Here is a 5,400-nt window from a genome sequence, read left to right on the forward strand (position 1 = left end):
CCTCTTCTTGTTGGCGGACTCCCCCGATGGAGCCTTCCCGTGGCTTGTGGCGGCCTTCTCGTCGGTCACCATCTCCTTCTTGGCGTGAGCTCCTGACATCACTTTGAGCGGTTAGGCTGTTGATGAAGTACCAGGCTCTGATACCAATTGAAAGTCGCCTAGAGGGGGGTGAATAGGCAAATCTGAAATTTGTAAAGTTTAAGCACAACTACAAGCCGGGGTTAGCGTTAGAATTAAAATCGAGTCTGAAAGCGAGGGCAAAAAACAAATCACAAGCGAATAATGCGAATGACACGGTGGTTTGTTTTACCGAGGTTCGGTTCTTGCAAACCTACTCCCCGTTGAGGTGGTCACAAAGACCGGGTCTCTTTCAACCCTTTCCCTCTCTCAAACGGTCACTTAGACCGAGTGAGCTTCTCTTCTCAATCAAACAGGACACTAAGTCCCTACAAGGACCACCACACAATTGGTGTCTCTTGCTTTGATTACAAGTGAGTTGGCAACAAGAATAGAGGAAGAAGAAAAGCAATCCAAGCGCAAGAGCTCAAAAGAACACAAATGTCTTTCTCTCTAGTCACTAATTTGTTTGGAGTGATTCCGGACTTGGGAGAGGATTTGATCTCTTTGTTTGTGTCTTGGAATGACGTCTAGAGCTCTTGTATGAGGTTTGATGGCTGAAAACTTGGATCCATTGAAGTGTGGTGGTTGGGGGTATTTATAGCCCCAACCACCAAAATGACCGTTGGTGAAGGCTTCTGTCGTATGGCGCACCGGACAGTCCGGTGCGCCACCGGACACTGTCCGGTGCGCCAACCACGTCACCAGACCATTGGGTTCCGACCGTTGGTGCTTCTGACAACGGGGGCACCGGACAGTCCGGTGGTGCACCGAACAGGTCCTGTTCACTATCCGGTGCGCCTTCTGGCGCCTGCTCTGACTCTACGCGCGCAGTCGACACTGTTCACTTTTTACTGTATTGTTGCAGACGACCGTTGGCGCGAGTAGACGTTGCTCTGCTTGGTGGACCGGACAGTCCGGTGCTACACCGGACAGTCCGGTGAATTATAGAGGAGGAGCTCCCCGAATTCCCGAAGTTGAGCAGTTCAGAGTGATTCTCCCTGGTGGCACACCGGACAGTCCGGTGCGCCAGACCAGGGCAGTCTTCGGTTGTCTTTGCTCTTTTCATTTGAACCCTTTCTTGGACTTTTTATTAGTTTGTTGTGAACCTTTGGCACCTGTAGAACTTATAATCTAGAGCAAACTAGTTAGTCCAATTATTTGTGTTGGGCAATTCAACCACCAAAATCAATTAGGAAAAGGTGTGAGCCTATTTCCCTTTCAATTTGTCGTTGCAAATCTTTATCGATTGTTTCTTGTTTTCTTAGTCTATCCCTCAATTCATTCCAACTGTTCATACCAGTAATATGCTCAGCACTATTTTCATGTTCTTTCAGTCTCTCACTAATATGTTTCCAATCTCTATATCCATCATGTGCTAATGAACTTGTGCAACTATCAGAATTGAAAAGCTTACAACAGAAGCAAAAACACTCTATCAACATGCTTTGAGTAAACTAACCATTTTTAGTCATGTTCCTCACCATTGCTTAATTTTCTAAAATAATGGGAATAGGAAAAATGCCTAGAGTTGCTATCCATTGGAAATACAAGATTCTTTTCTCTTATCGGTCCCTTCTCGACTAATGTATCTCTTGCTTTGTTATCAAGATTATTCCAATTTCTTGGATCATATATGTCTATAGTCACTATTGGCGGTTCATCAACACTAGTAGATTCTATAGCAGTTGGATGAGATATATTATCATGGTCACTTACATTATGGTATGTAGGTCATTGGTATTCTGAATTCCCACCAATTTGTTCATCCACCGGCTCCACAAGCACTATTGCCAATTCATTTGTGTTTCTCAGATCTCCCATATCCCTCTTAAGAAATTTATCCATGGCTCCTTTCTGTGACAAGACAAAATCCTCCGTGTGTTTCCTTCTTTTCTTTTTTGGCCACCTGATGCATATTTTCTAGGAGGCATGATGTCAACAACAATCTACAAGAAATCAATAAAAAAATTTAATAAAACAATCTGCACGCAATCAATAAAATAATCCATAAAAGGAAAAGCACGAGAACCTGTCGATCACGGGCTTGCAGAAGGCAGGGGCCTGCATCGCGCCGTCGCCTCATCGGCTGGGCTCCCCAGCAGCGCGTGCGGCGTGCTACTGTGCTAGATTATAGATAGGCGCAGCCATGCATGCGACAACATGCAGCAGCAGGCGGCGGCAAGGAAGCAGGCAGGCGACGGCAGGAAGCATGCGGCGACAAGGATAGAGCCTAGGCAACTAAGGCAAGGCAGGCGGACAACATGCATGAGGTGAGGACCTGCGGTACGGTGCCTGCCCTAGTTCCTATAATCCTATTGAACTTTATATGGGTGGGGCCCCTGGGAGATGGGGGCCTAGGTCAGCTGCCCCTCACGCCCTGCCTCAGGCACGACCCTGGAAGAATCGTATGTGGTTCGTGGTTGCTTTCGTCGTCAGCCGGCGAGGCATTGATTGTTCATCGTTTCCAAGTCTATGCTCCATCTCCTCTCTTCCCCAGCCCTGGCCCCTCCGTCAATGTCATCGGCGGTGCCGAACCGAGCTTGCCTCGTCTCGCCGGACTGCGCTCCATCTCCTCTCTTCCTAGCCCCGACCCCTCCGTCGACGTCGTTGTCGGTGACAAACCGAGCTTGCCTCACCGGTCCCACTGTCGTGCCACGAATCCATGAACCACGTCTTCCACTACCTTGATTTGGAACGAAGCAGTTGGATACCGGACGCACAGTGCATCGCCAGCAATAGCGTGCGCGAGTAGGTCCACTATTTTAGCGAACCCTTCACAGTTTAGTGTTGGGACGTTATAATTTGACTAAAAGATTATCTTTAATCAAGTTATAATCTAAATTAAAGTTGAGTTAATTATTTATAGAATATTCTCACTTATGGTGTATACTAATCAATTTGTAATATAGTTTAATATTTAAATCACATAGATCTTCCATAAATCATAATTTTATAACCGTAACTCCGAATTTATTGGTTCTCGAACCAACGCGTAGAACATTATTATGTAGTTTGTTCTTATGTTTGGTGTTGTCGGTGTTTTGGGTCCGACCGCGCACCCGGGGTTGCTCCTCGAGGTGCTTTTTGGAGTAAGACGGTGTTACCGACTGTAGCTCGATGGTTCGTGCTAGATGCACGAGAGACAATGGATAATTTTGTACAGGTTCGGGCCGCTTTGAGACGCGTAATACCCTACGTCCTGCCATGGATACTTTGTGTGGCGGGTTACAAGGGGGTTCTCTAGTGTTAAGGATGCCAGAGAACTGAGTGGATGGCTAAGTAGTGAGATATGTTTTTGAGGGGATGCCCCCTAGGCCTTATATACTTGACCGTGGGGCGTTACATGCGGATATGATAACAACGTGAGCCTAAGTAATAGTGAACCGACTGAGCCTATCCTCCTATAATTCCGCCGACCTATCTTCATTCAGTTCCGATGTATGAGGACACTATACGGGAAGGTCGGATCATCGCTATGGTTGCTGCTCAAATTTATCGAGCCGTCTGGGCTTGTGTTGATCCAATCTTGTGTCAATCCACTTCACCGGACGTCCCTCCCCAGGCCCACGAAGGAATGTCCTTGCGAACTATTGGGCCCAAGGCCTTTCGCGAGGTCTTTTGGCCTTCCAGTGGACTCGGGGGATATCTGTCCCCCACAAGCCCCCAATCTTTGGGTTGATTTTGAAATAAACGGCCGAAAGATTCTTGGTCCAGCTTGTAGTTTTTGATTTTGATGCCTTGAAAATAAGTCTGTCGAGCCGTTTCTTCTGCACTCTGAGTGACTCGGTAAAAACGATCTTCTGTTGTTTTCTTCTGCCATTATTCATCGGCCTTCGCTTTATTCCTCAGAAATCGGTGCTCTGTCTCGGGTTCGTACTTTGGAGATCAGCATTCTGCTCTTTGGAATTCAGGATTCATTAGGTGCACCGTGTGTAGCCCCCGAGCTTCGAGTGGATTATTGAAAATAATTCACTCGAAGGTCTTCATTTCAAGTCTTCTCAGAAATCATTTTTATCTTCAACTCATGCTTTAGAAGTCAGCATTGTTTTATTTTCATCTCATGCTTTAGAAATCAGCATTCTATCTTTTGGGGTTGATGATTCATTGGGTCCCAATTGGTGTAGCCCCCGAGCTTTGAGTGGATTACTGAAAATAATCCACTCGAAGGTCTTCATCTCATGCTGTTTTTAGAAATCATCCATTCCTCTTCGTCGAATGCCTTAGAAATCAACATTATATCATCAGCCTTATGCTTTTAGAGGTCAGCATACAGTTTGCCTTTGAGATCGAGCATGCGATCTGCCCATATCTTGTTAGGTTTGAAATTTATTTGATCTGCGACAGATTGGACGTTCAGTAGATGGCTCTTGGCTAGTCTTCATATCACTTCGTGCTTCAATGCTTCTGTTGATTAGACTTGTACCTCATCGGCTATTTTTGGCTTTCCTCTGATCTCCATCGATATCTTCCTTCTGTCTTGATACATTCAGTGCGTATATTGTATGGATGTGACTGCTTGGGAAAATCTATTGAAAATTCCTGGACGTCCCCCCCAATGGGTGTAGGCAAGGGACGGCTTGGTGCGCTGAGCGTTTAGCAAGCTGCTCCTGAGTAGTAACTTGACGTGACCGCGAGTGTAATCATATCGTCCAAGCAGTTGACTTGAGTCCCAATGGGTGTCGTGTTACGTGGAACGGCGCCAACCGCCTGACTTGTTTCCAGACGGTTTGAATTGCTTATTGAATATTTGCGACTGTTCGGTGACCGTGGTAGGAGGTGAGCGGTTGCCTTCTTCTTCTATAAATAGTGTGCTTGTTTCACTGTCGTCTTCACACATCTTACTGCCGCTTGTTACTTACTCTCTTCTCTTCTACTCCACCATGGGCAAGAGCAAGAAGGGCAGAAGTTCGTCGCACCACTCCGGCGACAAACGGAAGCGCGAGCCGACTCCTCCCTCGGAGGACTTCGGCGATTCTGAGTACTCGGAGGAGGAGTTCTCCTCTGAGTCCAAGGGGTCGTCGGTCCATGCCTCTCCCCCGGCATCGTCTGACGACTCAGACGATTCCCAGGGGATTGCAGCGGAGGTGTGGACATACATCTAGGCCGTCGAGCACGCTGGGCTCGAGGGCTCGGATGAGTCGGAGGCCTCCTCGGACGAGAGGGACTCCTCTGACTTGTCTGAGGAGGGGAGCGACGGCGACGACGGCAGCGAGGGCGAGGGCGGCGACGGCGATGGCGGTGGTGACGGCGATGGTGGTGGCGACGACAGCAAGGGCGACG

The sequence above is a fragment of the Zea mays genome, chromosome 8 (assembly GCF_902167145.1).
Source record: "Zea mays cultivar B73 chromosome 8, Zm-B73-REFERENCE-NAM-5.0, whole genome shotgun sequence".
NCBI classification, from domain to species: Eukaryota; Viridiplantae; Streptophyta; class Magnoliopsida; order Poales; family Poaceae; genus Zea; species Zea mays.